Below are 10523 nucleotides of genomic sequence, written 5' to 3'. Positions count from 1 at the left end.
ATATATAATATGTATAATTTGAATATTAATTAATTTTATAGAAAGTAGTTGGATAATCATGCTGGTGGTCAAATTAATGAAACTATTTTCTACTTATGAAGAAGACGTTTTATCGCTAGTAAGTACTCTAGGATTATATCGCCAGACATATGATGATTATTGCAATTTACGTTACGATAAGGTAACCAATAATTTAATTACCAGGTGTACAAGTATGAAATGACGATTTGAGAAACAGATGGCGCATCAATGCAATGTGAAGTACAAAGATTTAACATTATATGCCATTTTATTGTACATCAACAAGAATCAAACGCGCAAAGTGATTTGATTGAAAAGTGTTTGCATAGTATTGTGTGGTTGTGTTTAATATGACGAAATTTGTACCAAATAAGGAGCATTCGCGGACAGCATTAATTTTTTGTTTTCATTTGAAGAAAACTACTGCGGAATCATACCGATTACTTGGAGAAGCTTATGATGAACATGCTCCATCGCAAAAAACATGTGAACGATGGTTTCAGCGTTTCAAAATTGGAGATTTCGATGTTGCAGACAAGGAACACGGAAAACCGTTCAAAAAGTATGAAGACATGGAATTGCAAGCATTGCTGGATGAAGATGATTCACAAACACAAAAACAACTCACAGCAATGGATTAGTCAATAAACTGTTTCCAATCGCCTACGAGAGATGGGAAAGATTCAGAAAGTCGGCAGATGGGTGCCACATGAATTGAACGAGAGAGACAGATGGAGAGGCGCAAAAATACATGTGAAATTTTGCTCGAACGATACAGAAGAAAGTCATTCTTGCATCGTATCGTTACTGGGAATAAAAAGTGAATTTTTTTTGAGAATCCCAAGCGCAAAAAATCATGGGTAGACCCAGGCGCACCATCCACATCGACCGCAAGACCGAATCGCTTTGGCAGGAAGACGATGCTCTGTTTGGTGGGATCAGAAGGATGTGGTCTATTATGAGGGCTATTGAAGCCTAGCGAAACAGTTAATACCAAACGCTATCAACAACAATTAATCGATTTGAACCGTTCACTGCTTAAAAAACGACCAGAATATCAAAAGAGGCAATATAAGGTCATTTTTCTCCATGACAATGCTCCATCACATACGGCAAAACCAGTTCGGGACACGTTGGAAGCACTCAGCTGGGAAGTTCTACCCCATGCGGCTTACTCACCAGACTTGGCTCCTTCCGATTATCACTTGTTTGCATCGATGGGCCACACACTTGCTGAGCAGCGCTTTGGTTCATACGAAGATGTGAAAAAATGACTCGATGAATGGTTCGCGGCAAAAGGGGAAGATTTTTATTGGCGTGGTATCCAAATTGCCCGAAAGATGGGAAAAATGTGTAACTAGCAAGGAGCATACTTTGAATAAATCTCTTTTTGTCATTCTTCTGAATTTAACGATTTTTTTTTTGGGAAAAAAATCGTCATTTCATACTTGTACACTTGGTATATTACTTGAACCAAATTTAACAAATTTTATTGTTATTACAGGATACTAATGAAAACAGTTATTGCGATGATTTGACCAAAGGAAAAATGAGTGTCCTAATTATTCACTTAGAAATAACCCTGGCGATAAGAAAATAATAAGTATCCTTTATCAAACATTTATGTTTAATATGATATAAGTAAATACTAAGAAATATATTTCGTATTAAGTAGACAATTAAATGGTAAACATATCTCTATTTTGAAAATTTTTATAACAAAATTTTTAGATAATGTTAAAATCTTTAACAATAATTCAAGATATTTTAAGACAACGATTGAAAAATATTGAAGTAAAACGTCATTGTGTTAAAATATTAGAGAATTACGGCTCATTTAAGTACGCAGAAGAAGTACTTGATGAATTGGAAAAGAAGATGAGAACCGAAATTGATCGTTTAGGTGGCAATCCGCTTTTTGTAAAGCTTCTGGATGATGTAAAGAATAAGATGTTGAAAACACATATCTAAAGATCCTTTAATCAAAAAGATAAAAAGTTCAAAAGTATTTTAAAGAACTGGAAAGGGTATATAAATATGTATTTTGTTATTAATAAAACGTCAGTTGTGTTATTAACAAAACATCAGAATTGTATAATTTATCCATAACATTGTACAAAAATAATAAGGCTCCTGACTTACTCAGTCAAGAACTCTGCGTTGATGGCGACACAGAATCACAGCGGTCTAGCGAAACGGTAGCCACACTTAGCACGAGCCCGTGTGATCGCCGAGAATGAACGAAACAACGATCGAAAATGCTTTCTCGACAATCTCGGCGGCATTCTAAATAACATATAAGTTTTAATAAATTAATAAAATAGTGTACCCCTCCCATTAATCCAAAATAATATAAATCATATTAAATCATATTAAATCATATTAAAACGCTACAGTTTACGAGATATTTAATTGTTTATGATTTTTCATGCGCGTTATACATATAGTACCTCTCCTTTATAAACTCGAGTAGCAAGAATAGTTCAATAGAAGTAGAATTTTACTAGAAAAAAATTATAAACTAGCATTTCTCTTTATGAAAGTCTCGAAAGGCCATCAGAAAAGAAATGCGTATGTTTGAGATTCAAGAAGAAAGAAAGTGTGCGAAAAAAAATCAGATAGTTGGAAAAAGCATAAAAAAAAGATATTACTTTGATCAAAAAGTTCCCGGAATTCATTCAGAAAATTCGAAATACAAGTTTTATTCATCAAAAGTGATATTGTCCCCTTCAAGTACTCCCCATCGACTGCAACGCACTTATGCCAGCGCTTGATCCAGCTCTCGAAACATTTCTGGAACTCTATTGTCGATATAGCCATCAGAGCCGTCTTCGATTTTTCCATTACCTCCTTTCGGCTGTTAAAACGCGTTCCCTGTAATGGTTTTTTGACTCGATCGAACAGAAAAAAAATCAGTTTCCCAACATTTCCAAGGTTTTCACACCATTGAATCCATATTTAACGGAAAATTTAATACAAACTCGTTGTTGCAAATTCAACTCCATTTTTAAAACTGTAAAAAATCGAAAATACGTGCAGAGGTAGATGTACTCAAGACGGCGTAACTTTTACAAATGTCAAGCTATGGTGATAAAATTTGGTGAAAATGTCAATGATAGATGTGGCAACCTAACCAAAAAACAGAACTCAAATTAGCTGACTCAGAGCATCACCTGGTGGTAATTCCGGGAACTTTTTGATCAAGATAGTACGTGAGTCGTTTGATAAATTTGGTAAATTTCCATGAAATGGCGCTACAATCCATTTGATGACGCGACATCTCGAAAGATCCACTCTTCGAATCCCTTCAAGCCAAATTTCAGCCAGAAAGGATGCATAGTTCACGTTTGATAGTCATTTGAAGCGAGATTGGCGCGCAAAAAAGTGCTCTTCCATCAAGACAACGCGCCGTCCCACAAGTCGACCGTTGCAACGACATAACTACGAATTGGGCTATGAATTGATTCCTCACCCTATTCTCCGGATTTGGCCCCATGTGACTTCTTTCTGTTCCCAAACTTAAAAACTTGGCTCGGTTGGAAGAAATTCTCGTCAAATGAGGAAGTCATTGTCGCTGTCAATGGGTATTTTGCAGACTTTGAGACAGCCTACTTTTCCGACGGTATTAAAAAATTGGAAACTCGTTGGACTAAGTGTATCCTTGATGGAGACTATGTTGAGAAATAAAGCAGATTTTTTCAAAAAAAATGTGTTTTACTTGCTTTTTTACCAAACTTATTCAACGACCCACGTACTTATTATCGATTTAAATATGTATCTATGTATGTACATACATATTTCAGTCTGTATATAAATATATATTTATTTATAATTTGATTTACATTTTAATATAATTAATAATATTGTTTTATTAATTTCGATGAAATAAAGTTTAAATATTTTTTTAGCTTATAAAAAAAGCTTTGCATTATACACATATGCATATACATACATACACATATATATATATATATATATATATATATACACACACACACACACACACACACAAACTCGTTTACTAAATTTATCATAATATAATATTAATATATTGCAACAGAAGGTAATCTTTTAAAAATAAAAACATAATATTAATGTATTGCAATGTATGATAGTTTCTTAAAATAAAGACTCAGATCATATCACAGTCTTTCACATTAATCATATTGTCTGTATTACGTAAACAAAACTATTTTTATAACTCATAATAATCATTTTTATTGTTATTTATGAAAGTATGCCTTGAAAATTGAATCAATAATTCTTTCTTCCATGTACAACACTTTATATTGTTTAAGATTTCTTTGGTATGCAAAAGAGCTTTACATGATTATATATGTAATCTATTTCTGAGTTTAGTTTTATCAGATTAAGATTAGAAGAACTTGCAACACTTTGTTGTTACATTACTATGAGGTAAAGATAATATTGCTCTAGCAAATTTGAATAATTTTGGGAAAACCATTTCATTTTCTATTTTTATTGAACTTACTTCTATTCAAAATTGTTCTGGTAATAATTAATAAATAATTTGCTAAATGTTAGCGTAACTGTTGTTGAAGATATAATACTAACTATACTTTTCGCAAATATAAAAGTAAATTAGTGTTACACGCAAAATATTTTGTAACTATATTTAACAGTTACATTAAAATTTTATTATTTGTTTACATATGTTATATTTGCATCTGTAATCAAAAAAACAATTTTGTACTGAATCCCGTACATTTAATTGAACACTTCCATCCAATTGGACACTTTTTACAACATATTAAATAAAGAAACATAACTAATGTGACTAAAATTTATTAATCACGCACTCTATATTCAAATGATTTTTTAGTAATAAATCGAAAAAATAAAAATTCAAAAAACAAAAAAAAATTTCATGATTACAATTACTTTGCGAAACATTTGGTTAAACTATTTATAAATTGATGCTAGACGACTCTTAATCTTGAAAATTAAAGTCAACAATAATTTTTTGAGAAAGAATTGTTATCTCGGCTCCTAATAATTTTTTCTTTTTAAATTCGTAGAAAAATGTCAGCTATCGAATGCTTCACACAGCTATTTGATGCATATTAACGGAATTATTCCATTTTTTTATACGAAAAAAGGTACCCACTTTTTAAAGTCATTTTATAATAATTTAATTGCAAAAAATCGTTTTGTTACTGAGTGTACATGATAGTGCAACTCTTGAAGAAGAAAAATCACCCCTGTAAATTGTTATGTGTTGAGCAGTGGCTATGCCACTGCTCAAAGATGAAGAAATTAAATTTACCGCAGACAGGTTTTTAATGAACAAATGGCTTTTTGCAAAAACTAATGAACATTTCGGGCTCGTTCAAGATTAGATTTATTCGTCATTACTAAGACTACAATTTACGAAAATTTCAAAGCTTTGCGTTTAAATCTTAATAAATAGAGAGCGAATGAAAAAAAGACCTTTTACGGTATTTATTTTTTTCTATTTAACTTATAGATCGATTTTAATGTTCCACATTTTGTAAGTATTTCGAATAACTACATTTTTCATACCACCTTGATCAAAAAGTTCTCGGAATTACCACCAGGTGATGCTCTGAGTCAGCTGATTTGAGTTCTGTGTTTTTGATTAGGTTGCCACATCTATCATTGACATTCCCACCAAATTTTATCACCATAGCTTGACATTTGTAAAAGTTACGCCGTCTTGAGTACATCTACCTCTGTACGTATTTTCGATTTTTTACAGTTTTAAAAATGGAGTTGAATTTGCAACAACGAGTTTGTATTAAATTTTCCGTTAAATATGGATTCAATGGTGTGAAAACCTTGGAAATGTTGGGAAACTGATTTTTTTTCTGTTCGATCGAGTCAAAAAACCATTACAGGGAACGCGTTTTAACAGCCGAAAGGAGGTAATGGAAAAATCGAAGACGGCTCTGATGGCTATATCGACAATAGAGTTCCAGAAATGTTTCGAGAACTGGATCAAGCGCTGGCATAAGTGCGTTGCAGTCGATGGGGAGTATTTGAAGGGGACAATATCACTTTTGATGAATAAAACTTGTATTTCGAATTTTCTGAATGAATTCCGGGAGCTTTTTGATCAAGTATATTATACCTATTTTATTTTATGCTTTTCCTCTTTTTTTTTTACATTTTTAAGTACATTTATGATCCTAGTGTACTAGATGTTACATTTTGCCATCAGGGTGAAACTTTTTTCTTAGGATGAAAAGTGAAAACTGGAAAATTTCTCCATTAACTTCAATGGTTAAAATTTTCACTTTTCACTTTGCATCCTAGGAATACAGTTTCATGATTGATATCTTAATGACAGTACGTTTTAAATTTTCGCAACACACGCAAATAATGTTCTTTGTTTTTTATTCTTTTTGTTTTTTATCTAAAATTTTATCATTTCATCCAATAATTGGATCATGTTACTAGCATTAACTGCTACAATTATCTTGTAACTACACTGCAGATATATTTATGCAAAATACTTAAAGAATATTAACCATCGGACAGTTAGTAGTCGATCGTTGTTCATTAAAGAGTTATTAAAAAAGTATTAAGAAAAGTAAGATTGAGATTGCCTATAAATATGCAATTTATACAAAATATGCATTTTATACAAAATATTCAGTTAAGTATTTTGCATAAATATCCGCAGTCTACTTATAACAAATAATAAATTTCTTCAGTCTGAATTAAGATCAAGAAATTACAACTGTATATTAACACGTACCATCTGCCATTTTCGGCATATCTTCTCATATCACGTTCTTCTAATATCGCGTTCTGTTTTAGTCTCGAGCATATTCCAATCTATAGATAAGCGATCTGTTAGATCTTTAATCTAGAAACATCATCGATATATTCAATATACGGATGCAATCTTCAACAGTTACAACATCAACAAAGTTTAATAGCGTTTTCTCTTGAGATACACTGAGGGTAACCTCGCACTACACCAGTTGCGTGTGAGTACTGCATCAGTGCTGCACGCTGCACTGTATAAGTGTACGTATACCATGATGTACACTATTTCATGCTATCGTGTTTAATTCTGCTGCCGGTTGACTTCCATTTTCAAATTTTTAATGTCACATTGGCTCTACACCTTTTTGAGGTCATATAGCAAAACCTACTTCGTGCATAAAATTTGCACTACACTATAGCCATGGAAACACGTTACACTGAATGAGTTCGCCTACCACCAGCCAAGGAAACATGCTATACTATCCGAGTGTTGCACTGGTAGGCGATAATGCAGCCAAGAGAAAATATCATAAGATCTTACAAAGAAATTGAAACTATGGCTTAACTTAAGATTAGAATGTCGATACCCTACGTAATAATAAAACGTACTTTCTGGCTTAAATTGATACGTGAAAATAAACAAATATATGTAATTTTGTTAAAAATAAAATTACATTTATTCTCTAAAAATACTACAGTTGAATATATATCATAATTATCCGTATAATGTCGGTATTATTCTGGAACAGCAAAAACTTTTTATAACTTACCATAATATTTTATTTGCATTTTGGACTCGTATGATCTAGAAAGCGAAACATTCACTAAAGTTTATTGCAATTTATGCAGTTGTTTTCTATTGCTGAAATGTGAGTAATAGTTTGAGAACTGCTTAATGTGTGCGAATACAGATGTTTATTGTACTCTCTAACGTATTTAATACCAAAGAATATTACCAAAGAATATTAGAATGTACATGTGATATTTCTTAAAAAAATCGGCTGTTAAATGCTGTCCACTTGCGCCTCTTAATACTTACGTTATATTATTACGAAACCTATACTTATTATAAGTGCCCTGTCACCCATGATGGAAACTCGCGTGATCGCCGTACTCCCTCGGGTGAAGAGAAAATGACGAATGCGGAGCGGTGTATCTGAAATATTAATTTATTTATAACCGATACTTGCGGGAATGAAAACACTTTCCAAGAAAAGCTTCCTCGAGAAATTCAGATAACATTGTAGTACCAAGAAGACAATTTCTTTATGAAGTATGGAACCCAATAGGGAAATTATTACGATATCAGTAAAAAAAAAGGTATCTGACATTAATTATGTCTCAATAGCCTTATCAAAAACCGAAAAAAAATTTGTTTTTCTTGATCCTTATTCTTATTATTGATGTCAATATTCTCGTTACACAGGTAATGTTAACTATCGTCGGATCTCTTTTTTTAGAAAGTAGAGATTCCGCACCAAGTCGGACAATTTGTTCGTAATTAAATTTTATATACGTAAATTTATATATACGTGAATGTAACCACATTTTTCAGGCGGCAAGATTTTTCATATGCGACAACATGCAGTGTATCTTTGAAACTTTACTTCCACACTTGCTGGCAGCGATTATTCCAGTGAAAATATTGTAAACTAGACAAATAATTAGCAGTTTAAATATAATTTTTTTTTTAATGTAGATTTTTTTAATGAAAGATATATTGTTGTTAGATTTCATTATTATAACAAAATGTAAAAAAGAATACATTTCTTATAGATTTTAATATTGTTGTTATGTAGCTGCATAACACAATTTCACTTACCTGTAAATCTTCAGAGTGACTTATCTTCATATAAAGATCCATCAACAACTCATCATTAGACTTAATTATCCGTCGTCGTCACGCAAGATTGGGAGCACGCAAAACACAAGGCTTAGTAGGATATACAGATGACATTTATTTAATTACTTTATTATTTATGCTACTGAATGCTATATTCGTAGTAGGTATTTCTATAATTATATCGATAGATCATGCGTGAATCCGTAGAATGCGTGAGGTTTGCCGCGCGAGTTTTACAGCCCGTGTGTGAACGCGTATGTTATAATGATTACGCGTGTGTAAATTAATTACAAGGGGAAAATAGGGGGCCGAACGCGAGGGGTGGTTGGGGGGGGTGGACGCCGCTCTGAATATGCGGGCGCGCCATCGTCGAAGAAGTTGCTCCTCTCGACGAATCGTCGATCATGCGCGATCAAGAGCTCTTGAGCCGCTCCGATTTCTCCGGCTGATTCACGGAGAACTGTGCGCACGCGACTCGATTTATAATACCTCTCTCTTTTTTTTTTCTCTTCGTGCTCTTTGATCGCGATTGATATCGAATCGGTCCCTCTCGATCGCGAATACGTAAACTAATAAACGGGGACTCAATCACTATCTCGAACTTTGTCCTTCAATTCTTTCAGTTTCCTAATTTTCATTCGATCCCAGAGAAAATCGTCGTTAAAGAGGAATATCCACGTCATGTCTGTTCGTGACTTGATAACTCACTCTTGCTTGAAATAGTGAAGGAATTAGACGCGCTTTTCTCTCGGGATAAATTCTCGTTTTTCTCTTCTCTCTCATTTTTTTACAACCACCGCTCGCATATATCTGCCAAAAAAATATATTCTTAAATAAGGAATGCAGAAGGGTCGAGGTAACGATCGAGTCCGAATACATACATTTAAGAACTTAGCAATATAGTACATATACAAGGACGTATGTAACGTAAGGCGCAGTTCCCATCTAGGGATTGCGATGATCCATTGCCATCATCTTATCCGATTGGATCAAAGTAACTTGACAATAAAATTACTAATATCCTCCTCCGTCGCGATACATTTCGATTGATCATTTAGATCTGTTCTTGTCAGCTGCAATTCTTTTCACGCTTTCTACACTTAAAACGAAGCAACTATATGTTTACGCTTTGGAAAGAGAAAAAAGGAAGAGGAAAAGCGTAGAAGGTGCATCCAGAAAGAACAGACTAAATGAATGCGGCCAGAGAGAAGATCCGCAGAAAATCTTCTTATGGAACTCACATATTCTATTCTTTATACAAAATACCATGTAGGATATCCTGAACGCTAGAGAGAGAGAGTGATCGAGATTACTATTTTTTTCTCTTATTTCCTTTGAAAATAAGAATAATAATCTGTGTGCTAAATTAATCTGTAAATTATCGAAGATATACTGGGTGCATTTTGATTTTATGAAAAGAACGATGCGTTTGAAACGATACTTAACAAATGTATACAATCGATGATACAGCAGTGAAATCCGATCAATGATCTTTTCAGTGCTATAGGTATTTGAATCATTAGAACATTAGCATAGTAAAACGTATACGAGTATGTTACATTTAAGTAGAAAACGCATCGTATATAAATCTTAAAGAAATTTCTCTCATGTATGGTATATCATTCTCACGTACGAATTGGAATTATATAAAAACGTCGCGTATCCAATCATTGTCTATTAAATTTGTTACAATGAACGTCCTAACAATCATTCATTACCGGCCACAAAGCACAATCGTTTCAGACGTAATTATTTTCCCAAAACAAATACTTTCATTAATTTAGACATGTTTCTCACAAATCGTAAATATTTGGTGTCTATAAGATCCAAAAACACCATCTATATATGCACCAATATTGTTCAATATAAATTATATAATATCAAGAATTGCGTTCAAACAAAT

At 32.9% G+C, this 10523-nt stretch overlaps 1 pseudogene; it reads right to left on the bottom strand.

Moving 5' to 3' along the window:
- The window catches only part of LOC108691457, a 30151-nt pseudogene extending 21510 nt beyond the window's left edge, over positions 1-8641 (bottom strand).
- Positions 8642-10523: the final 1882 nt, after the last annotated feature.

This window comes from Atta colombica, unplaced genomic scaffold (genome assembly GCF_001594045.1).
Source record: "Atta colombica isolate Treedump-2 unplaced genomic scaffold, Acol1.0 scaffold47, whole genome shotgun sequence".
Classification (NCBI taxonomy): domain Eukaryota; kingdom Metazoa; phylum Arthropoda; class Insecta; order Hymenoptera; family Formicidae; genus Atta; species Atta colombica.
Note: the sequence above shows the minus strand (reverse complement) of the source record. Positions and strands in the feature narration are given on the sequence as shown.